We start from the raw sequence: 26043 nt of genomic DNA on the forward strand, positions 1-26043 counted from the left end.
TTTATCATGGTCTCATCTATTTCCCCTGTAACTTTTGAAGCCAACTGACTAAATGTTATGAACAAGCCAGCCATGGACGGTCTTGCAGCTCTTGTTGCTATTGAAACCGCCAAAGCCTAAAATCTTAAATTTTATTAATGGCCATTTTCTGGACTAAAGAATTACTTTTTTGCGTTAACAACCAAAGTGTATTTGTTACTGTTTAATTATTTTTGTACATCTGAAATACATGGCGGTTTTAATATGTTGTTTGACAATTAAGAATGTTGTGTTCTCTCAAAGTCTTGGGTAGGATTCATATCATTAAATTAGGAATATAAGTTGGGTTAAAAGTCAATAATGGGCCTATTGGATGGCCAAGATCCATAAACAGTTTGTGAAGGCATAAATTTTAATAGTTCTGCTTTATTTGATGACTTATTTTTGGAGCTGTAATTTCAGCTTTTGCAATTATCAGCAACTTTAGGGGCTCGTGACCTATGACTAGCTAGCTTGTTATTGAATTGCGTTGTGCTTAAACTAGCTTCATACTTTATTGGAGCTCGTATACATTATGTTATAAATGCATATAAATAAGATTAACTAATTAACAAATAATAACGAGTCTATCCCGAGATTAGCTTGAGCTCAAAAAATCACTCACGGGCTGTGTTTGGGCTTAAATGATGGACTGGTTAGAAGTGACCTGCTATATTTTACTTATGCACAAATATTGATACTTATCAAATGTTTTTTAACTAGTTATATTTTACTTATGCACAAATATTGATTCCTATCTAATGTTGTTTAATTAATTTTGGGATTGAAGTAAAGTAAGTTGCATTTTAGAGTAAACTTATTATGTGTCTTGTTTATGTTTTGTATAATGTGTGTAAATTGAAATCGAATACTGTTTAATTTTTTTCTGCTGTTTAGATCTATTCACAAAGGCCCACTTTGCTTGTGTATACCTCCCATTATTGGATCAACTATTGGGAGATTAGGCAGTGTGTCAAACTTATTATAGCTTTAAATAGTTATCGTTCACGTCAAACCGAACATGCAATTTGTTCACGTTCATTTATCTTCATTTATTTGATCAACCAAATTCCCGTTGCCTCATCCCCGCCATAACGCGCGGGCTCTCCTACTAGTATATACACAAACACAATACATTAATATAGAATATTAATTTTGAATAACACTTTATTTATTTAATATTCAACCCAATCTCACTCTACTTGACCCGACCCAACTCAAAAAAAAAAATCATATAGTGATAGATAAACGACTCTAAAAATTTCCGCCCCTCATAAAAAAATTTATGAGTCCGCCACTGGTGTCTACCATGTACCTTCCATGTCATGGAATATATGCGTAGGGGTTATCCTTCAATTTTGGAGAGTATCCCACGTAAATAAAATCATTTAGGAGGATGTAAATTCCATATTGTTGAGTATTAATCTGATTGACCCCATCTTAAATGAAAAGTGAGTGTATATTAATTACATTCATCTTGTTGATAGACATGTACCTACGTTAAAAAAAATTAGAATGACAAACATCAATTTCACTATCTTAAACCTTAATTATATTTCTTTTACAGCATAAACCTTAGTCAAATTAATACTAGAGTAATAAAGGGCAAAGGATCTTTGGCTTAGCAGCATCAACATGTGTAAAATGATGTCCCTTCCCTTGAAGTTAATCGAGTCTCATTATAAACAATGATGTAAATTTAGGAGTAAGATAAAGAGGTGTGTTAGCCGTTTAAAAAACTAGAGTTTTGTACTTTTATGTATATTTCAGTTGTCGGAACACTCACTATGTTACAAAACGGTGTGAATTAAGAAGTTTCTTGTATAAATTGAAGCATCATTCACTCACATGAGGAATTTTCTAGTCACTACTTGATTACATATTGATAGTTTATTGGCTATTTCAGAGAAAAACATTTTCATCATTGCTTTTCATTCCGTGAAATTTGAATGAAGAAATTTTCTCATCTACTTCGTCTGTGGACAGAATAAAGTGGACCGAATAAAGCTGTAGCACATCACCCATTATTAGAAAAAAAACCTTTAATGACACGCATTGCGTGTCATTAAAGGGCCCTTATGACGCAGAAATGTGTATCATTGAAGCCCCTGTCATAAATTGGGTATGACACGTTTTCTGCGTGTCAATTTTAATGACACACATTTATGACACACGTTTTTGACATGCATTTATGACGCGTTTTCAATACTGGATGTTTACGACAGCAATTAACGACATGCACGTATGCATGTCATCTTATAACTTTTAATTTTTTATTTTCTTTTGGTTTTGCATAATTAATAATATTTAAATTAATAACCCAAAATATAGCAGCAAAACTATACATTCTATTTCCAAAATAAACATTCTAAATCAAAATATTACATATAATCCATATAATCCTTAAGTTAACACAAATATCGGTTAAAATTTAGTATAATACATATCACTAACGAAATATTAATTGTGTCGTATACACCGACCAATCTTCTCGAACCGCATCGAAATCTGCCAGTGTATTCGTGTTTGCCTCCCCCAACCTAAGTTGAAAATTAAACAAAAAATACGTTAGGTCAAAAGTCATGAACATCCCTTTGAGTGAAGATAACCATTACAAATAACCCAATGTTAATACTGAGTATTAGAAATGCCTAAGAATTTAATACACTTGCAGCAAATACTAAAAAGGACTTCATCTAATTACGACAAATATCTCTCTTATTTTTATTTGCATTAGTGTGAAATAAAAAAACACTTTCGATGTATATATTTATGTTTATTTTACAGCTATGTAGACTATAAGAATGATGGCAAGTGTAGCTGCACCAACTGCACATCTGGTAATTAGAGCCGGAATTCATGTATTCCCTAACCTAAGTTGAAGCAAAAAACTTGATATGGTATAAACCATGAACACCCCTAAACTTCATCATCTTAATCAGTTGGCCAAATAACCAATTTGCCCTTTAAGCTAAAACGGGCATATAAACCACAATAAAACGGAAAAATAACAAAACAAATAAATTTCACTTACATTGTTATCAATGTGGATTTTAAGTCCTTCATGAACGATCTCCTTCATGAAATTTAAGACGTAATAACCACACTCAGTACTTCCCCGCTGAGTCGGACACTACAAAATTACAAACAATATAATTATTAAGTCATAACTAGTATTTCACCACCGCGCGTTGAGGCGGAAACACAACTTGGTTGACATTCAGAAAATTGGTTAAAGAATTTAAATCAAAGTAAACTCGTATACATTTCGTAAAACTCTTAATGCCATATACAAAAAAACACATAGTAAAGTTTGATAACTACCAAGTCTTATGACCAAATACAACCATAACTTGTAACTTGTTTCCATATCACCCCTTTTGCTTTACTATGCAAATCATGTAGAATGCTAAATATAAGAGCATATATATAAAGTCATATTATCATTCTTGTTTAATATAGTGCTTCCAGAAAGTCATATTATCATTCTTGATAACTATGGTGCTTCCAGAAAGTCATATTATCATTCTTGTTTAATATATATAAATAAAGAGTAGCTATATAAAAAAAGAGAGACAGTTAAAAACTTACATGGCAATCTTCAATTAGGTCCTATATGTTTCAGCTAGCTCAATGGGCTGTCGTTGTTCAAAAGAACAATATCCATCATGTATGGATTTATCATGGAAGGTAGAATTCAACTTTTTTGAAAGTTGTTGACGGGCTTCATTATTCCTTCATAAGAACAGCAGATCATAATAATCATTCATCATAAATCAGTTAAAACAATAACACATACTTTTGTTTACTTATCATAAAACAAACTTACAGTAACGAATTGTCAGGCACATCTATATCTTGACCCCTTTTCCATTAGTTTCTATCACATGATCAACTACTTTAATATTTGCTGCAATCAATATACGTCACGTTAAATTGGAATAAGTACTTGTAAATACAAAGTTCTCTAATTACTGAAGCATAATAGACATATACAGGATTGATTCATATAAGCCAGAAATTCACAAAATAATAAAAACAAAAAACTTATTTAAAAAATAAACCTGATGCAATTGAGACAGTAATCCAAATGTGTTCAACTATCAATTGCATTACCTTTCAAATACTCCCATGGTGGTGCAAGAAAATACCCTTCATTGGAGGATATGCATTAGGAAACAAAGCTACATCTGAAATTAAAATAACACTAATAAACAAAAATTCCAAGTAAAGCAGATTAACATTAACACATTAAAGAAACTGTACTTTGAATATAAAACAAAGAATCATTTCTAAAGGTGTGAAGTTTGATAAAGTGAAAGTAAAAACATACCTTTAGGTCATTAGTTTTCATGGCATCCAGGCCAACCAATTTTGGGAAATTGAACATCATAAAACAACTGATTCGGCTGAAACATATACAAGTAGTTTAAATTGAAGCTTAAATTGAAGCTACAAAGACAGTACGTGTTAATACGATGTCATTGTTGTTTCTTTTGGTTAGCCGATTTGCAAGTAGTTTATTTGAGTCATCATAGATTGCAAGTAATTAACCTAAACACTAAACCAAACAAACCTAGCTGTACAGAAAATGTAGCAAAGCACGGCTTGTAATCAATGTCAATAATTAATTCAAGACCTAACTAAAAATATTATCAAAATCAGGCATTACTAGTAATCAATAACCAGTTGATCTAAGAAATGTTAGAAACCTTACAGACATTTTACCAAAATAAAAGCGTGGATATATCAATGAGCTAGAACAAAACTGGATAGACGAACAATTATGTGAAGATATAAACAAAATAGCTATTTATCTATTACATTTAACCTGTTATTTATGAATATTCAACTAAACTTAAGTTAATTAATTTTATATTACAAAGAACAACTGTTACCTTCATTCAGGAATTTCATCGAGCAGTTGGTAGGCAACCATCACAAATAGTCACACAAACATTAAAAGTAATTTCCAAAATATAACACTTGATTCCTAATCTCATTATAACGCATTAAAATAATCAAATAAATCACCTTCCCTAATTTTCTAGGGCTAGATAGTAAACACAAAATTTACCTGCTTCAGGCAGTGTTTTGACAAGAATCAATAATCATTACCTAAACGAAACTGCTGAAATTCAATCACACAACCGAAATTAAGCACGAATTGATCATATAACATATCAGGCGTCTGGTGACTGGTGGTGGTGACGGAATGACGTGGTGGTGATGCGTTCTTGACTGGTGGTGCTGGCAAAAGGTCGTGATGGTGATGGTCGGCGTTCCTGGTGATGTTCGTGGTGACCGGTGGTGGTAATTTGAGAGAAAGGTTAACAGATGTATTTGAATATAGGTCAAAATTGGTCTTGGTTTGACAAGCATAGAGTTTTTAATTTTGACTGAAAGATTACTTGTTTGTATGACACGCAATATTTTTTTTTATTTATGACATTGTTTAATGACATACAAAAACGAGTGTCATAAATATTCTATTTTACAAAAATTATGACGTTTTTTTAATGACTTACATAATTGCGCGTCATAAATTGACGCGTGTCATTGTGCGCATGTCATGGAAGCCCTTTTTTCTAGTAGTGACCCCTCATAATGTTCCTGTTATTGGGCCAACAATATACACCCATATACCCTTATAGTTGTTGCTAGCTAATGCTGGTCCGATGGTGCATGCTGGGTTCATTGATCCTCCTGATACTCGCCTGAAAATTCGATATGCCAATTATCAGTTTTGCTCTTGGAACAATAATTGATTTTGTAGAAGTATGCTAAATTTTACCCTGTTATGATGGAGGTAATGCATACTGCTGATCCGACCGCTATACCTGCCAGCTCTCCTACCTGCATATATTTTTGAATCTTACGTTTTTGTCAAATAACGGATTACACATTAGCATTGATATTTTTCTTGAAATTTAATGTTTATTACAGCTTTAGAATCGGTGGCTACAGCTGAAGTGACAAACATCATGCCGAAAGTTACAATGATTTCCATGATCAGAGCTTGTATGTATGTCCCTAAAGGAGTGGTTGTGCCTAATTGCTCTATAGGTTGTAGCAACTTTGTAGGGCGAATGAAGCTGATATGGCTCCTGTGAACTGTGCTGCAGCGTAGAGAGGGACCTGCACAAATTGTAAAAGAATATTAGATTGGACACGTATGTTGGGTAAACCCTTAAAACAAGAATATTGGTACATGTTTAATTGCGTTAATTGGTCAGAAGTCTAAAACACATTTTGTTATGCTTTTTATTTCCTTTCAAATTTTATATAAGCAGTATATATATTAAACAGGAAGATCAAATCTATGGTATCAAATAAAGGCCTTTGATCTGACTGTACCCGAGTGTTAATGCCTTTCTTCTACCTCTCTATTAAATTGAATAATTAAGAGGTTGAAATAATTGAAAATAAACTTGCTGCAAGACTTTTATGTAAACTAGGGAGATAGTTAGCCCACGTTTTGAGGCAAGGAGTGCGTTTTATTGTTTAAATAATCATGACGCCTACCAAACGAAAGATTAAACCTCCAAAAGGTAAGGTGTCCGGTTAATTGGTTAGTTAAACAAGTGAAATAGTTAAATAAAATAACAAAGAAAAAGTTAATCAAAAAGTAGTAAAACTAATGGGATATACATAAAACAAATTAAAAATCAAGATTTTAGCTGCGTCCGTCTGATCTTTTTGTTCGCATTCATGTCTTGTACTCAAAGAATAAACAGTTTTAGTTTAGTCGGTGAAGGAAAACGGATCCGCTCCCCACTAATGGGTCATGGATCCAATGAGTCAACAGAGTAGGATACGGTTTACTGCTAACACGATATGAACTCAATTGCCTAAAGTCCAATGACAAGCACCTGCAAAACAGACACCGTGAGCTCGTTACGGGAAGGACAAGAGGGGGGTCTTCCCGTAACCACCCTCTAGCGTGAGAATAAGTACTGTTCTGTAGAAGATAAGCACTTAAGTAAATTTAGAGAGTACAGTGGGAGTGAATGAATACCTCATGATGATTGAGAGGATATTTATAGCCGAAGAGTGTGGGAAGGTGATTGGGCCAGCTGTCCCTTAAGAAGATGCCTGCATAACCGTTTGGACACGTGTCCTTATGTGACAGGTTCAAGTTATACGTTGCATGTGCATGTATAACAAGCCGAACACGTGTCTCTTTCCCATTGATTGACGGGAGAATATTGGCCATGTACACGGTTATAACGAACTTGCCAGGTGTTATTGGCTGATTGGCTGAGGGATCACATATTGCCCAAGAAAGTATCTTGGTAAATCTTCTAGAAGGTAATTGGTTATTGACAGCTGTCCCGGAGCACCTACTTCGTGGTTATTTACGCGGAAGGATATTCCTTCTTGAGGATGACCTTTAAGGGTGCTATGATGCTTCCGCATGTGCTTTGAGGGTGTTTCTTCGTCAAATGATTATGCGGATGGTTTATATATCCCGCGGGTGCCTTATGAGGGACTTCTAATTGACCCGCGGGTAGTCCTTAAGGGTATTTGGGTCTTTTTGGCACCCTACCTCTATAAGTCCCTCAGTCCAGTGTTTCTTCCGTGTGAAGTCTTTTATGCGGGTGAAATTCTGGACTTAATGTGGATTTGGGGATTTTTGACTTTGTAAGTTGGTAAGAAATATCTTTTGTTGTTGTGGATAATCATGAAAAAGGACAAGTTGACCACTCGCAGGCGCGTGTGCAGGTGACAGGACATTTTTGACGGCTGTTACTGTACCCGACTGTACAACTTTTTCTCTTTTTCAAATTTCCCACGTGACGTGGCGATTTGTTACTGGATGGTTTCTTCTCTCTCTACTGCTCAATTCACATCGCATTAATTGCGGTGGGTATAAATAGGGAGAGTTAACTTCTTTTTGAAGTTTTATCGCCTTTGAATCTTATATGCGAACTTGCTTTCTTTCTTATAATCTTCTGATTTTCCTTTGAACCAATTCAAATATTGTTACCAAGTATTTGTAATGGCGTCTGCTCAATCTGAGGTCGACGAGATAGAGGTCTGTTGGGACCCAGAAGAATATCAAAAGCTTGTTGCAACCTATGGTATTCCATCGGAATGGGAGCCAGAATTCCCTTCTGCTGGTTCCATAGCCAGCTTTCCACATCCTGGAAAGATGGCGTTATATGCTAACTACTTCGTTCATGGAATTTCTGTCTTCCCATCACAAAGTTCTTTCAACGAGTGGTCAAGGCATTTGGGATTCACTTATCCCAACTTCATCCCCGTGCCGTTATGCGAATTCGACATTTCAAGTTCGTGTGTATGGCACATGACTTGGTTCCTCGGTTAGATCGGTTCGCTGTATTTTACAAGATGGCGAATCGGAACGGATGGTATACTTGCCATAGCTTGCCGGATAGAACTATCGGCAATGTTATTGAAGAAACTTCCAAGGATTGGAAGAAAAAATTCTTCCGGATCTCTGAGGATGTGATACCGGAGGCCATGGTTCGCCGTTCTCCAAACGACGCTCTTATCAACATCACGCCGGCTGCTCATGAGAGGTGTGACTGGTTTCGAAAGCTTACTACCCCACCTACACCAATGCGGGCACTTCCGGAAGAAGCCCTTGTATGGGCGGGTATGAGTCATTTGTGCCCTTCTCCTTTTATGGAGCCTGTTTTTATCGAGCTGGATGGCCGTGAGTTTTTACTACCTTGTTCTTACTTTCTCTTTTTCTGAGTTTTTTTTGTCTAACGCTTATATGTTGTTTGTAGGTTTTGGGTCGATGTTGAACGCCTTAGACGATGGCAAGGGTTGTGTGGGCAAAACTGTTCGTGATGCCAAGAATAAGCCTATCCTTGAATGGACTGCTGAACACTTCCTTTTCCCAATCAAGCTGCGTGCCAAACCAATTGTTTCAGAGGCCATCTTTGAGACAGGTGCGTACATTCTAAACCCTCCGCCTCTTAACATGCTGACCTCCGATGGGATAATCGTTATTCCAAGTGACGATTCTGCTATTCTTGAAGAGGAAAGCTCAGATGATGCCACTGAAGTTTCATCTGTCTCTCATTTTTAGCAGAACTTTATCGGAAGAGGTCCTTCCATGTATCGCAGGTGAGTGACGCGGGAACTAGTTTCTCGGACGCCGGGAAAGGACAAAAAATGAAGAAACGTTAGACGCATCGTCCGAGGAAACCACTACCACCTAGCCTTGCGGATCGATTGGGAGCTGTTACTGGTAAGTTATTATCTTTTGTAATCCTGCTGTTTTTGGTAGGAATGATCTTATTGTTGCTTTCTTTTTCAGATCCATCTATTGCTGAGGGTCACGCGGCTGGAAAGCTACCGACGTCGACCCCAAATGTTGAAAACAGCCGTCGCCTCCTCCGGAGATGGAGGCGGATAGGCCTGTTACCCCTCCTGGTGAAACAGATCTAGATTATCTTTTCCAGGGTGGGGATGCCACCGATTCCCAGCGTGATAATCCTGAGGTTACTGCTGAGGGCTTCAGGGTTCATGAATCTCCTCCCCGCTCTGCTCCCTAGTTTGATTATGCTTCTTCGCCTTTCGCGTTGGGCGGAGAAGATGACTTCTTTTTTGGACCCTCTGTCCATGGAGCCAGGGGGGTTCTTCACAAGGTGGTCCACAACAGTTCTCTTCTACTCCCATTCGCCTTGGACCTTCAATTCCCCACTTTTTTGCGAATGTGCAATTAGGAGGGGACTTTGACTTGTTCGTCCCACCTTGGGATATTGTCAACGGGTCTCGGGTTTCTAACCCCAAGACCTGTATGAGTTTTGTTGAACATTGCATGCCTCCTGCTGAGATAGCATATCAACAGACTCACTCCCGCCAAGAACTTCATACTGATCTAGTTGTTTCTTTGACTAATAGCTTAGCTTGTAGTCAGGAAATTCTGCGGGAGTGGCGAACGATGGGCGGGAAGCTTGGTGCAGCTTCCGAGGCCTTGAAGGTCGCCAGGGCGGAAGCCGAAGAGCATCGCAAAGCAGCGAGTGCAGCTAGGTGGAAGCAAACTGACGCTGAAGCTGCACTCCAAAAGGAGAAAGAGTGGAATGTTGATGCTGCTAAACGGTGGAAAGAGGCCTGTGAAAGGTCTAATACCACCCTCGAAGCTTCCCGGGCTGAAACTCAAAGGAGGAAGGATGATTTGGCGAAGGCACAAGAAGAAGTGTCTCAGTAAAACGCCCGGATCCAAGAGCTCGAGGAAGCTTTGAAATTGCAAGGGGAGCAGGCTGAGCTGAAAGATAAAACGATTGTTGAGATGCAGTCTTATTATGACTCCCTTTTGCAATCCCAGACTGAAGCGGACACCCGCGCCTCCACCGAATTAGAAGAACTTCGTGGCAGGGCGGAGCGTGTTGAGTGGGAGAGGCAATACTTCCTCAACCGTGGTCTTGACTCAGTAAGTCTCTCTTAGATTAACTCTCGCATTCTTATTTTTATGGTGTTGACAAACTTTCGTTTGTAGTTCATCCGTCATGTTAAGAGAAGTACAGAGCTTACTGATTGCTTTGTGAACTTGACGACTGCTTCTGAAAGGGTTGGCCGGGTAAAAGGCTTTGACGAAGGATTGGCATTCGCCCAATCCGGACAACCTATTGAAAGCCATCCCCTTCACGGACTTGACGCGGAGCAAGAACTTGGTATGCGGGTTCAAGAGTATGATGACCTTGTCTTTCCGCTACAAAATATGCTTCGGGAATTTGCTTTATCCGAAGATGGTGTGAAGCAATTGCGGGTATACATTGATGATGAATCTGATGATGATGAGTCCGATGATGACAAATCTGATGAGGACGAGACAGAGGATGTGGCTCATACTGCTCCGGAAAACACGACGCCTCCTAACCCTTAGGTTATGTGTAGGCGTTAGAATTTTAAACTTGTAATTTCTTTTCATGTTTTTGTAATCACTGTTTTGAATATTAATGAAAAGAAACTCTATGTTGATAATATCTTTTGTGGAATATCTTTTCCTTTGAATTTTCGAACTTGTGCAAGTTGGGTAGATAATACTGATGACGGGGCGGAGAGAGGTTTCTAGACGGTGGCTGATAGGACGTGTAAAACGCCTGTTTTGACAACCTGTAAGCACGTTTTCGAATCTCCCGCCTGATGTGTCAGTCATCCCTTGGTCCGGATTTTTTCTCTTTCCTCTGTGAGTCAGACGGTCGCATTAATTGTGATGAGTATAAATAAGCCTTGGGGTCTTCAACCCATTTTTATCACTTTCATATTTTCTCTCTTGCTAATATCAGAAAGCTTCTTCTCTCTTATATCCGTTTCACATCCTTCCAAAAAATGGCTGCCCAAAAGAAACATCCTCCTGCTATCAACGAAGTCGTATGCGAAATCAAGAAGAAGGACTTCGATGATGTTAAAAACGTATATGGCTTTCCTTCAGAGTGGGAAGCTGAACGCCCGTCGAAAGGGGCTATTGCGACGCCGCCTCCGGCGAAGAAGATGGCCGTCTACGTGGGCCACTTTACTACCGGGAACTTCTGGTTGCCCGTAACCAAGTTCGTGCAATCAATCTTGACAGTGTATGGGATTCATTTATCTCATATCCATCCCGGGATGCTTAGAATTCTTCACTTCGAATTCTGCTGTCAGGCGCGTGACTATGACCCTTCCGTCGGTATGTTTGCTGTTTTTTACAAAATGACTTATCGTGAAGGCTGGTATAGTTTTGCTACCACCGGGAAAGGGGTTATTGGCTTTGAATGGCTCCGCAGCATTATGGATGGAAATCTAAATTTTCTGGATTCAGGAAGATGTTATCCCGTTTACTATGACGCGTCGAAACCCAAAGATAAGCTGCCGGAAGTCCTTGCTTCCGAATATGAAGGACATGCTTGGTATCTTACTTTGACCAAGTCTCCAACACCCATGCGTCCTATTCATGAGGGGGCGATGGTTCATGCCAAGACGAGCCGTTTATGGCCATTTCCCACTCTGGAACCATATTATGAGAATCCGGACGGAAGTAAGTTTCCATCTATACCCTTCCGGGTACTCAATTTACGTTGTTTAACATGTTTTTTATTGCAGGCGAAGGTACAATTCTTTCTACCCTTATGGACAAGGTGGGTGGCATGATGGTACGCCGCCCCATTACTCAACACGACGTTCCGTTTTTGGATCGCACGGAGAGGAATTTTCTTTTTTCCACCACTCTTACTCCGGAACCAATTGTGTCCGAAGCAATGTATGCCCAAGGTGAGGAGTTTGTCAGAAAATGCGAAGGTATTTTCCAACCCCGCCCTGTGACCGCCGTTACCTCAAGCGGAGTGGTAGTTCTTCTTTCGTCCAGCGAAGAATCATCACTCTGTGAAGAGAAGTTATCGATTGGTGCTGCTAACCCTTCATCTTCGACTGTAGGTTTAACCCGTAAGCAAGATTCGAAGACCACCACCGACCCGACAACAGGTGAGGAAGGTGGTCCTCAATCCGTCGAGGGTGAATCTCAGGCTTTGGATGCGGGTACTTCTAAGGCCGCTGGCAAGCGGAAAGCGCGTCCTTCCGGTGCTGCGCCTAAGAAGAAGAAGAAGAAGGAGAAGACCCAGGTTCTTGATTTAGGTGCTCGTCTACGAGAACTATCTTCCGGAGACGTTTCCAAAGGTAAGTTTAAATCATTATGATTACCTTTTGGCCTTGTCACTTACTGATGGCTAAAAAAAGCTTTGCCTTGGAAATTTCAGGTTTCAAGGATTCAACTGCTGTACAACTTCCGACTCCGCCAACCTCTCCATTAATCAATACTCAAGAACCGATCAATCTATCAGACTCTTTTCCCATCAGGGAAAAAGAGGTTGGTGAGTTCGAGAAGCCTCCCACATCACCCCCCACCACCAGCATCACTTCCGGGATCAAGGGGGGTTAATGTGTTCACGTATAGGGGGCATGCTTCCTCATCCCGAGTGGAGGAGGATACTGCTCCGCATAATCCTCGTTGGTCATTGCGTCGGAACTCAATTTTGAACGATGCGGACGTTTGTCACGAGTACCTTCACGAAAGCCTTCCTCCCGCAGAACGGGAGCGACAACGTCGTCGCATCCGCCAGGAACTTCTAGATTCCAACTCTTACCACATGCCGAACACTGTTTCCACCAATCAGGAGATACGCCGTGATTGGTTAGCTATGAACGACGAACTGGAAGAACTGAGCGTAAACTGTTGGACGCTAAAAAAGAAGCTCTTAAAGCGTTAACAGATGCCCGGGATAGTCATCGGGCTATGGAGACTGCGAAAGCCCAACAACTTGCTGCTGAGGAAGCTAGGGCTGTTATCCAGAGACAGCTGGATGACCAAGCTGAGCTGATAAAGACCCTTCAGGCTGACTCAGCAGCTAAAGACAAGCGCTTGTCTGCTCTTAATGCTAATAGCCGAGACCAAGCTATGGAGTGTGCTAAGCACAAAATGGATCTTATCCGGGCTCAGACGGATAAGAAATGGCTTTTGTCGACGGCGATTCCCAAGGTACCAAGTCTGTTTGTTAACGTAATCAATTCAAATGTGTATAAGCTTACACATGTTTGATTTACTTAACAGATTGTTACTGACGTCCGCAACAGCGATGACCTTGGAAATTGTGTTGCGATACTTCTTCGTGCTTCTGAACCAGCGGGCCGGCAGATGGGTTTCGAAGAAGGATACAAGTTTGGTTCTGAGGGCCGGGCCCCGGAGGAGTATATCTTGGCTGGTAAAGATACTGCTTCCATCCTCATCGAGAAAACCAAAGATTTTGACACTCTGAAGTTCTCCCTTTCCGATCACATATCAGATCTTGCGGACAAGGAGGGTGCCATCGATCAATTAAAAGAATTATTAGATCTTGATGATGAAGAAGAGGAGGAAGCTAACAACACTGCGGAAGATGAGGATGCCACCCCATAAATGTATATGCCTTTGTTTGTAAATATTTCCGTTGCTTGTAATCTCATTTGACTGTTTAATAAGAAGTCTTTGTTTCTTTCCGGTGCACTTTGTTTTATGTACTATAATATAAGTGTCTATCCGGTGCTTCGTTTTTGTCAATAAAATATTACAGCTTATCGGAATGAAGTGGAACTAACTCAATATTTTTCAATCGTTGGCATAAGCCTTCTTAGAAAAAGAAATTACACAATTACTGTACTATGTGGGCGCGCAGGCCGAAAACAAAAAACAAATAGGAGCACTATATGTAGCATTTCTTTAGTTATGCTGCATTCCACGTCCGAGGAATCTCAGTCTCGTCTAATTTCTCCAACTTGTAGGCACCTTTGGTTAATACTTGTTTGATTCTGTAAGGTCCTTCCCAAGTTGGGGCTAACTTTCCCGGAGGCTCCTGTCCGGAGGCCTCGTTGTTGTCTTCCGCTTCGAATTTGCATTCTTGAACCCGCGAATTATAATATTTCTGAAGCTGCCGCTTATAATTGTGTTCGCGGATCAATGCAAATTCTCTTCTTTCCTCAAGCAAATCGAGATTCATCCGGAGTTCATGATCGTTATCATTAATCAACAGAACCCTCGCGGATGGGATCCCGATTTCTGCTGGGATCATAGCTTCTGTACCATAGGTTAGGCTAAACGGTGTTTCTAGATTGCTGAGTTCTTTTGGGTGCGGAAGTCCCAGAGTACATGGGGCAATTCGTCAACCCAACCCGTTCGTTTAGTACCTAACCTCGCTTTAATCCCTTCCTTGATAGTTCGGTTGGTCCGTTCGACCTGACCGTTTGCTTGCGGGTGTGCTACAGATGTGAAGATTTGAGTGACTTAAAGTTCTTTCAACCAATCCTGTAGCCCGCTGTCAGCAAATTGGGTCCCATTATCACTTACCAGTTCTTGTGGGAGGCCAAACCGGCAAATAATGAATTCCCAAAGGAATTTTTTGACGGTTGATGCCGTTACCCACTTGGTGAAGTAATCAATGGCCACTATCAAGAATTTGACTCGTCCTGGTGCTTCTGGGAAAGGTCCCATAATGTCAATAGCCCACTTCTGGAACGGCCGGGCAGATGTTACCGGAATCAGTTCTTTCTTTAGGCGTAAGGTATTTGGGGCATGACGCTGGCAAGAATCACATTTTCTGATTTCTTGCACAGCGTCTAAATGCATACCAGGCCAGTAATACCCTGCGTTCATGATTTTTGCAACTGTCATTCTTGGACCCGCATGAAGTCCACAAATACCTTCATGAATTTCCCGGATGAGGTAATTTGCGTCTTCCGCGTCCACACAACGTAATAGTGGACCAAGAAATGTTCTCCGGTACAAGATACCATTAATCATCTGGTAATTCAAAGCTTTATGTTTGATCTTCCAAGCTTCAGCTTTCCCAGCTGGAAGTGCTCCGAAAGATAAGTAAGCTTTAATTGGCATCATCCATGATTCGACGCCTGTTTGAATTACCAAGATTTGATTCTGGGGAACGGATGGGTGGTCTAAGACTTCAACACGAATATCTTTGGAAAAATGCTCAAAATTCGTTGAAGCTAACTTGTTAAGAGCGTCCGCCGATTTGTTCTCACTCCTTTTAATGTGAATAACGTTGAAGGAAGTAAATTGGCGAATCAAGACCTTCGCTTGTGACAAATAAGAAGCCATGACATCGTTTTTTGCTTCATATGTTCCATTTATTTATCCCGCAATTAGCATAGAATCCACCCGCGCTTCCAAATGTTTCACCCCAAGCTTTTTCGCTATCCGCAGGCCTGCCAGGAAGGCTTCATATTCTGCCTCGTTGTTAGTACTCTTGAAGTCTAACTTGATGGCGTATGTAAATTCATGCCCCTCGGGATTGACTAGCCTTAAGCCTGCACCTGATCCTTCACTGCTTGAAGCTCCATCCGTAAACAATGACCAAACTTGTCCTTGTTCCGGAGGTGCTTGGGGTTGTTGTTCGATCAGACACTCTTGTTCTTTATGCTGCGGGACTTCTATGACGAAGTCCGCCAGCACTTGTCCTTTGATTTCCGGTCTTGGTTTATATTCGATTGAGTGTTCCCCCAATTCTATGGCCCACTTTGCCAATCGACCGAACAATTCAGGCTTACTCAGCACGTTCTTGAGTTTGTACCCGGTTAACACATTGATGGGGTGACCCTGGAAATATCTGCAAAGTCGTCTGGCGGCATAGACCAGTGCCAAAACCAGCTTTTCCAACATCGAATATTTTGTTTCCGGGTCCGATAATGTTCTACTGACGTAATAAATTGGAGTTTGGACACTTTTTCTATCCGTCAATAGGACAGCCCCCACGGCAATGTCGGATGCTGACAAATATAGTGTTACTGGTTCACCCGCGCGTGGAGCAGTTAACGTGGGTAATTCCATTAAACACTTCTTGACTTCTTGGAATGCTTGTTCGGCTCCCGGAGTCCATCTGAATTGTGCCTTTTTGAGGCAATTCCTTAATGTTGAGATGAACGGGTAAGACTTAGCAGCGTGGTTTTCCAGAAACCTGTTTAATGCTACCAATCTCCCGTTAAGTGTTTGGACTTCTTTTAGGGATGCGGGGGATGGCATGCGGGCTACTGCTTGTATCTTGTCTGGATTAGCCTTGAAACCCGTTCCTGTAACGATTACCCCGAGGAACTTCCCTTCCTCCATCCCGAAGGAACACTTTGCTGGGTTGAGTTTCATGTTGATACTTCTCAGTGTTTCGAAAGTTTCTTCTATGTCCCTCAGCATTTGATCTTCTTTGATGCTTTTGATCACTAAATCGTCCATGTAAACTTCGAGGTTTCAACTTATCTGACCTTTGAAGGCTTGATCCATCAACCTTTGATACGTGGCCCCCGCATTCTTTAACCCGAAAGGCATCATTCTGTAGCAGAATGTGCCCTGGTCGGTGCGAAACGCTGTCTTATCCTCATCACCAGCCGCCATATGAATTTGGTGATACCCATTATAGGCATCGAGGAAGCACTTGAATTTGAATGGGGCCACAACGTCTACCTTTAAGTCAATTTCCGGAAGTGGGAAACAATCTTTCGGACATGCCTTGTTTAGATCTTTATAATCTATACACATCCTCCATGTTCCATTACTTTTTGGGACCATCACTGGGTTTGCCACCCATGTTTGGTACTTGATTTCTCGGATAATCCCGACATGGAGAAGGTCTTGCACTTGCTCGTTCATGGCTTTTGTCTGTTCGGGGCCCATTTTCCGCTTCTTTTGCACAATTGGGGTGATCAACGGATTCACCTTCAACTTGTGCTCTGAAATGTTTCGCGGGACACCTGTCATGTCCGTGGGTTGCCACGCAAAGATGTCGATATTCTTTGTCAATAATTGTTTTAAGAAGGTTCGAACAATTTCGGAGATGGCTGGCCCTATTGTTAATGTTTGATCAGGGAATTTCTTGTTAAGTACCCATTTCTCTGGCTCAGTTCTCTGATTTTGTTTCGAAACCTTACTTGGTCTTGAGCTTTCGGTTGTGAAGCAATGTCGATTAACATGAATTATTGCTACACCGGTACGGGTCGGAACCCCTACTGCTCCGTGAGCTGTGCATGGGTGAGCATTGAAGTCACTAATTGCCTCTCGTCCGAGGATAATATCATATTTAGAGGTTGCCGTAAAACTAAGAATTCAACCTCCTCAGTTCTTGAGTGAACTCCATCACTAGGTGTGACCGGGAAAGTAATGACACCCCGCGGGTGCATTATTTCCCCACCAAACCCAGAAACGGGTGTGTGAATAGGTCGCAATCGTTCTTTATCCTCTTCCTCAAGCTGTTCAAAGCACTGTTCATACATAATGTCGGACGTACTACCGGTATCGAAGAACACATATTGTGACCGGTAATGTCCGAATAAGACGGTAATTATCAAAGGATTTTTATTGCATGACCCTCCTTTGACACGCGGAAAATGACAGGCTCATTCTTCCATTCCGCATCCTCAAATTCTTTCCTCTTTCCGCTGGTCTGCTGGCCCCCGTGAATCTTATGAACGTTCAGATCTTTTATTTGCCTTTTGGCTGGGCATTGGTTGTCCTTTGCGAGAGGTTTACCAGCCCCTGGTCTCACACTTTTGACCAAATGGTTTAACTTCCCATTTTTTACCGTTGCCTCTATTTCATTTCTCAAAGCCACACATTCGTTTGTGTTGTGTCTTATGTTATCATGGTACGTACAATTTTTATTACTGTCAAAGAATGATTTCCTTGGTAGTGGTTGAGGCTTGCGGAAAGTCAGGTTCTCGGTCGTGAGGATTTCTGATGGAGATTTTGACAACTGAGTCCAACTGTTATTGGACGAACATGCGGGAAAGTTACGCTTCTTCTTGTTGCTAATCAATAATCTCGCATCAAATTGCTTTGGTGTTTCTGTACTTGGTTGCAGCCTTGACCAAATTGGCCCTTTGGCCTGTCGATTTGGTCTTGGGGTTTGGAATTCGACTTTTGGCACTTGTTTTTGACTGCCGGATCCTAAGGTTTTCTCAGTCCTTGCAAATAACTTAGCTGACGTCATGATTTCGTCCCAAGATTTGGGCATACAGTCTCTTCCGGTTAGAGTACGAATCAAAGCGTCACTATTTACGTTCTTTCGGAATGCTCCCCTCAGCATGTCTTCACTAACCCCGCCAATATTAAGGCTCTCATTATTGAAACGGGTAATGAAATCTTCAATGGATTCGTTATTTCGCCTTACTACATCAAGTATTTCAGACGGGTCATGAGTGTGTTTCTTTTGTTGACTAAAGTGCTAGGAAAACTTTGCTACAAAGTCTTTCCAACTCTTAATGTGTCCGCAAGGCAATTTTTCAAACCATTCTCGTGCAGCTCCAGTAAATGTCAATGCGAACATATGACACCAATATGGTAGAGTCCAACCACTGACTCCTCCAACTACTTCGAACCTCAGCAAGTGATCACTGGGGTCCGTCATCCCGTTATATGTCCCAACAGATGTTGGTATTTTTGCGTTTATCAGGAACGGAGCTGTCGCATTGGCCGGAATGAACTTTGATTTTTCTGCGAATGATTCCGGGCGATATGGTTTGGAGAAATCGTGTTCCGCGTTGCTGTAATATTCTGCGTGGCGAATAGCCGATCGCGGGTAACTAGCCTCTCCAAATGGAAGAAAACGTTTGTCTCCGCTGTAATAGCTACCTCCCGGATGATATGTCGAGTTGTGTCCGTCTAGTTCTTCTTCGTAAGACGGTACTCGCATATTTATGCGGGGACGAGGACGTAACCTTGGAATTTCTCTCTGGTTTGGCCCTTCTGGGTGACTGTACTGAATATGACTTCCCCTTATTGGAGGAGAAATAGATCTCCTAGGAGGATCATCATAGCTCAGGGTACGGGCGTGAAGTCGTTCATTCCGTACCCTTCGTCGGTATTCAGCGGCCAAACTTTCTTGTTGGATACGGAACCACTCATCTAGAGACAAGAGTCCCTCAGATCTATGGCTTGTTGTATGAGTTTTCACTGGGGCTGAGTCCCCTGAATGTTCTTCGAGGTCTAATTCTAGGTGAGTCCGGCGATTATCTCTCATAATTCGCCCAAGATCTCCCAAATTAGAACCTCTCTGAGCTGTAACCCCTCCTAGATCGTTGGGTGGGGTACCAGCTGGTGTTACTATATTTCTTGTACCCATTGGAGCAGCGTCTGCCAGTGGGGTAAAATGCTTTCGAGTTGATGAACCACCCAAAGTAAAACCTTCGGGTGTCACAACATCATCTTGCTCATCGGGAGTAAGATTCTGAGCGAACAATGACGTTGCTCTCTCACGTGTTTCTAGGTTAGTAACACGTGGGGTTTGTTCTGAGGTCCCCGTCGGCCCTTTAGGAATTTGGCTCATATCGTAACTTCGAAAACAAAAATTGCTGTTCTAACCACAAGCACGGATGGCGCCAATGAAGAAACACGGATCCACTCCCCACTAATGGGTCATGGATCCAATGAGTCAACAGAGTAGGATACGGTTTACTGCCAACACGATATGAACCCAATTGCCTAAAGTCCAATGACAAGCACCTGCAAAACAGACATCGTGAGCTTGTTACGGGAAGGACAAGAGGGGGGGTCTTCCCGTAACCACCCTCCGGCGTGAGAATAAGTATTGTTCTATAGAAGATAAGCACTTAAGTAAATTGAGAGAGTACAATGGGAGTGAATGAATACCTCATGATGATTGAGAGGGTATTTATAGCCGAATAGTGTGGGAAGGTGATTGGGCCAGTTGTCCCTTAAGACGATGTCTGCATAACTGTTTGGACACGTGTCCTTATGTGACAGGTCAACTTATACGTTGCATGTGCATGTATAACAACCTGGAAACGTGTCTCTTTCCCATTGATTGACGGGAGAATATTGACCATGCGCACGGTTATAACGAACTTGCCAGGTGTTATTGGCTGATTGGCTGAGGGATCACGTATTGCCCAAGAAAGAATCTTGGTAAATCTTCTAGAAGGTAATTGGTTATTGACAGCTGTCCCGAAGCACTTACTTCGTGGTTATTTACGCGGAAGGATATTCCTTCTTGCGGATGACCTTTGAGGGTGCTATGATGCTTCCGCATGTGCTTTGAGGGTGTTTCTTCGTCAATTGATTATGCGGATGGTTTATATGTCCCGTGGGTTCCTTATGAGGGACTTCTGATTGACCCGCGGGTAGTCCTTAAGGGTATTTGGGTCTTTTTGGCACCCTACCTCTATAGTCGGGTACCTGAATCCAAGGAAAATGTCTAACGGTTGCAAATGCGAGTGTGACAGCCGGGTTCATATGTGCACAAGAGATATGTCCAACCGCATAGATCATGACAGTCACAATGAGCCCACCTACAACCGAGGCTCCAAGTTGTGAAACTCTGTGTTCATCACTTTTCGCAAGTGCAGCGGATCCACACGTCACAAACACTAACGTGAATGTAGCCACCACTTCAGCCAACAGCCAACACCTATCAGAAAAAATCCCATGAATTCATGATAATATAAAATTAACAACCATTTAAGTGCCACGTTACCTTTCTCGAAAAACCAGGAGGGTAGTAAGGTTGAGATAATATACACACTTTTTGCTGAATGTTTTCTGGCGTTTGTGTTTTGATGACGGGTATCTCATGGCCATCAACACTGGATTGCAACTTTGGCATGCTTATAGACTTATAGTCTTATAGGGTATTCAGAACTATAAAATATTATTGATACTTTGTCATAACTTGTAGTGTCCCTTATAAAAAAAATCTGAATATAAATCGCAAGGCTATTCAATAATACGATATTCTCTTGTCGTCTTGACATGATAGTGGATGAATAATGTCTTTCTCAGAAAATATTATATAATATCTTCACTAAAAATAATAAAACGAGGTTATTGGTCAGCACATATGTACTAACACTAATTTATTTGACGCTAAAATAAAATCAAGTGAGTGGTGTCTTATACCATCCTTGTTATCGTTTGCTTGCTTATTTCATGTGGACACAAATATTTTAAAAAATATATATAGTGTCTAAAAGCTAGATATTTATGAGTGTAAGTCGATGAAACAATCTATTACGGGAAAAAGTCCAATCACATCATAGATTATTATTATTACTAGATTTAAAACTCGCGTAATACATATGATTATTTAAATTATAAAAATTACTAGTAAAACAAATAATTACATAATGTATAAAAAAAGATTAATTTCATATAAATCCTTACAAATATTACAAATATCATATATACCAAAGCAAAACTTAATATATCATATATACCATTACAAAGTAACTAAAATATCATATATGCCCTTATAAACACAAATAAAGTATCATATGCACCCCCTATTAATTAATATAATTTAATAAATAACCAGTTTACAGTTATTTATCAAAAAAATTGACTTGTATATATGCCCATTATAACGAATAGACAATTCTACCTCTTTCTATTACATAATGTCTTTATACCCTATGTTATTATCTTAATTTTAATTGATGTTTCTTATCTTTAACGACAAATAAATTGTCTCTCGTAACTTCTTCAAAATTGCAAACCATTCAAAGATTTGTCGCATCGAATGGTCTGCATTGCAAAACCTTTTATCGCATCTAATCAAACTAGACAAATATGGTCATTTTTTAATTATTTGATTAATTGGGTATATATGGTATATTAATAATTTTGTAAGGGCATATACAATATTTTTAGTTTTGCATGGGCATATATGATATTTTCAATATTTGTAAGGGTATAAATGAAATTGCCCCTGCGTTACATCTATGCTTGTATCTTGATGTGTGGCAAAACACACAGCGTTTTATCCCGTTTTTGTGTTGTTTTATGCGTAAACCGTTAACGATTATTTATTATTCTTGCATGAAATTACGTGTTTGTGATTATTTTAGATTCCCATGTTGAAAAGAGCGAGAAAACGAGTCAAATGAAAAAAGAATCAGCTAAAACGGAGCTCGGATGAAGCCGGTACGCACAAACGAAGTTTAAACGAGTCAGCAGTCGATAAACGAAGACCCAAAGGGCATGGCCACGCTGCGCGGCCACCTAACCCTTCAATGTCACGTTGCTCAGGGCCCTAGGGGTGTTCCATGGCTGCCCAAATGCATTAACATGACTATTTTGTCTTATATGGGCTTATATGAGCTTGTTTGAACCTAGTTTGGCTTGTTTATCAAGTTTAATGAGATATTTAATAACCCAAAACCCTAAAACGAATGGACCAGAATTCCAGCCTTCCAAGATCAGTTAAAAACGAAATACCAAGAGGGGGGAGTAGCCGGTTCGTTATTTCATCACCCGGTTGTCGGTTTTGAGTATTTTAACGATTATGAGTTCGTTTTTGAGTTTTAGACATTCAAATAAGTTGTAATCAGATTCTAATGAACATGTTTATCATATTTATCTATTTTATCTGCTGTTCATTCATTATGCTAGGCTAAACTTGTTTGAATCATCTAGGTTTGATGTTTAACGGTTGATTTATCACTTTTCGGGTGCTAATTTCGTGTTTGATTGTTTAGTTATTGTAAAGTTCATAATTTGTGATATTATTCCATTAACCTTGCTGCCATTAAATGTATTTTAGGTTGCATGAGCCCCGAGTAGTTGATTATTGCATGAATTTGTTTCGTGTAGTCGTTAATGGCTAGTTCGGTTAATACTGAGTGTGTTCATTGATTGTGGTAGACGCGTGCCATTAGGGTTTATGTTTCTTGAATCATCTAGGTCAGTAGGATCATCCCCTTTGAGTTGGACCAAAACCTTAGTGGTTAGCTTATCTCTCTGCTTTAGTTGATTTAGTTACCCGTTGCGAGACCACGTGCGGTTTTCTAGCTATCGACTAGGTTAGTTTGTAAGTTGAGTTATTTTATCCTTATTATTGAATTACCTGTCACACCCCGGTCGTAATTGGCGGAAAAACCGAGGCGTGGCGACGGGGTCGTGATTGATTGAGCACAATAGATTTAAAAGTCTAAATGCATAAACTTAAAACATGTCAACATTTCAACAATTCAACAATTCAACAGGTAGCAAATTCGTTCCATTACAACGGATAATGCTAACATCAATCCTAAATGTCTTCCATCTAAGGCCTCTATCAGCTATTTGCTACTTCCTGCTTCATTTCCTGAAAACATGTAACAAAAACGTCAACTACATAAAGTAGATGAGTGAATTCATAGGTTTAAGGAAAAAGGGATTATACACAAGCATACTAGACTAAGTTGTAGGGGTTTATGTATAGGGTGTACCATCGGCTAACCCACCACTCCTACAACCTACTCTGCTAGGCTTGTTTATAATTGTAAATCCAAAGTATAAAGATAGGTCAACTAATAATGTAGTGATAAGCCCTACACAAGCATACTGGTGTAATGATATCAAAGATATATGTATAAAGATACCAAAGAATCATATGTAACCATGTCTTGATGATAATGATGATAATGCATAATGACCACACGAGACCTGACATCAACCCACACAAGACCACACGATGCTACTTGATTTCCATGATGGTAACCCAAATCGATCACTTTGGATACCATGAGAGAATTCTAAAGCGTCCACTTTAGTATCTCTTGGATTCCTAATCGATCACTTAGGAAATCCTTCGGACTCTTAATCGAACACTTTAAGAATCCCATAGGTCACGTGTATTCTAAATCGAACACTTTAGAATCCCACATCTAGTGACGGCCTGTCTACCAATCGACCACTTGGAGACCAAACATATGCACTAGTGTGACCTATACTGCCTATGTTCACACGACCACTAGACTGCCCAATGAATGATGTGTTTTCATGATAATGTATAACGGGCATATGATTTTGATTTCCAAACGTCCAATGTTCCCTAAGCGATCAATGATTCCCATGTTTACTCCTGAATAACTGATTAGACATACACAACTTCCGAGAAAGTTAAGGTATGAGTAACCTGCCATGATTACTTGTTTCCCCAATGTTCATTGTTTGCAAAAGATTTGCCAAGAATGTCTATGATAAAGAATGTTTGAATAAATGAGTTTTGTCAAAACGTGTACAGTTACCATGTTTCCATCCCAATGATTTGAAAAACTTAAAAGAAAAAAAAAGGGGCTATGAACTCACCTTGTTGGCTAAGTATGGTTGCTAGGGTGGTCGAGTGCTGCCAAACGTCGATCCTCTAAGTCTAGACAAGGACATAATAGGTTAACAACACGCTTTAAGTCTAAGAGTATAAGCCTACGCGACCTCGAGCAAAAACCAAGTTTTAAAGTTGAAAACAAGTTGATTCTGGCACATTCGGTCGAATAAGGGCAGGTTCGATCGAATCAGCTACTTGTTCGGTCGAATATGGTACTGGTTCGGTCAAAGGGGCTGGGAAGAACACGTTCAGTCGATTGAGGACTCGTTCGGTCGAGTAGGATATACATTCGGTTAGTCTGTTCGTTTGCCCACTTGTTCGACCGAATGGTCTCTTGTTCGACCGAATAGGAGATGGTTCGACCGAATGGTCAGGTTCGATTGGTCTATTCGACCGAATAGACCTATTCGACTCCTTCAAGCCGGATGACGGAGAAACCTACGGGATTTTGACGATTTTCATGATTTTTCGCCCAAAATCAATGTTTTATACATGGAAATGCTCGGAACCCATAGGGCTATTGATTCCTAACGTTTATAACAACAAAAGTATGCTTTTTGACACCAAAAATGACGATTTTTGACCAAGAACACACTTGAAACAAAAGTTGGGGTTTTTGCTCGATTCGGGGCCGGATTTGATGATAAAAACGTATGATTTTCAAGAAGATCTTAACAAAAACAACAATAAACAGATTGGTGAACTCGAATTTTGGATTGAACAACTTTCTCTCACTACTCTCTCTCTAGAATTGGGGTGATTGGGTGTGGGTGTGGAAGAGATGAAAGAAAATGGTGGAGTTGGTTCTTGCACTACGCTTATATACTTGGTTCTATCGGGTTCGGGTTGCGGTTACCTACGGGTCAAGGCTAGCTAAGTTCATAAGTTTTAACAAGATGTGTAATTCGTATTTGGATCCGGGTTTGGGTTTTGCATGTATTGAATATGTTCTATACACTAAAACTAACAAGATTTAAAACTTATATCCGCTGCGTTTTTGGTAAAATAAGGATTTTATCACTTTGATAATCTTGTTAAAACCCAACAATGGCATCAAGAGCCGCTTATACGAATGCATGCTTCATTAGACCCAAAATTTTTCGGTTTTATGGTGGGTTTCACCATTTGGCCGAAAATTTTAGGGGTTTTGGTTACCCCATGGTTTTTCAAGGTTATACTTTACATGCATGTGGTAATCTTGAAAAACCAAGTCATTTGGATGATTGTTTAGTTTGTTTGGACAAAACCCGAAACTTTCGGTTTGATTAAGCTTGGCCGAAAGTTTTTAGGCAAAAGGGGAACCATTTTGGTCTTGTATTATTGCATATTTGGATGTGTAATAGATGTTCATAACCTAGCCATGGCCTTGTGTTTGGTTGAATGATTGTGTTGGTTGTTTGTTCATTCGATTTGGTTGTAATATTTATTTGGGTTTGTAATC

General features: G+C 40.2%; 1 pseudogene across 1 annotated transcript; it reads right to left on the reverse strand.

The window, feature by feature from the left end:
* Positions 1-1668: 1668 nt before the first annotated feature.
* On the reverse strand, positions 1669-21261 carry LOC143583526 (aquaporin NIP2-1-like; annotated as a pseudogene). The gene is made up of 6 exons (XR_013144185.1): positions 20989-21261; positions 20696-20927; positions 5963-6156; positions 5813-5874; positions 5618-5735; positions 1669-2025 (listed from the first exon to the last, which is right to left on the reverse strand). The product of XR_013144185.1 is annotated as an aquaporin NIP2-1-like (transcript).
* Between the last annotated feature and the right edge of the window lie 4782 nt (positions 21262-26043).

This window comes from Bidens hawaiensis, unplaced genomic scaffold (assembly GCF_021521415.1).
Source record: "Bidens hawaiensis isolate Kalapana, Puna unplaced genomic scaffold, B.hawaiensis_p1.1 tig00032450_1, whole genome shotgun sequence".
In the NCBI taxonomy this organism is placed as follows: Eukaryota; Viridiplantae; Streptophyta; class Magnoliopsida; order Asterales; family Asteraceae; genus Bidens; species Bidens hawaiensis.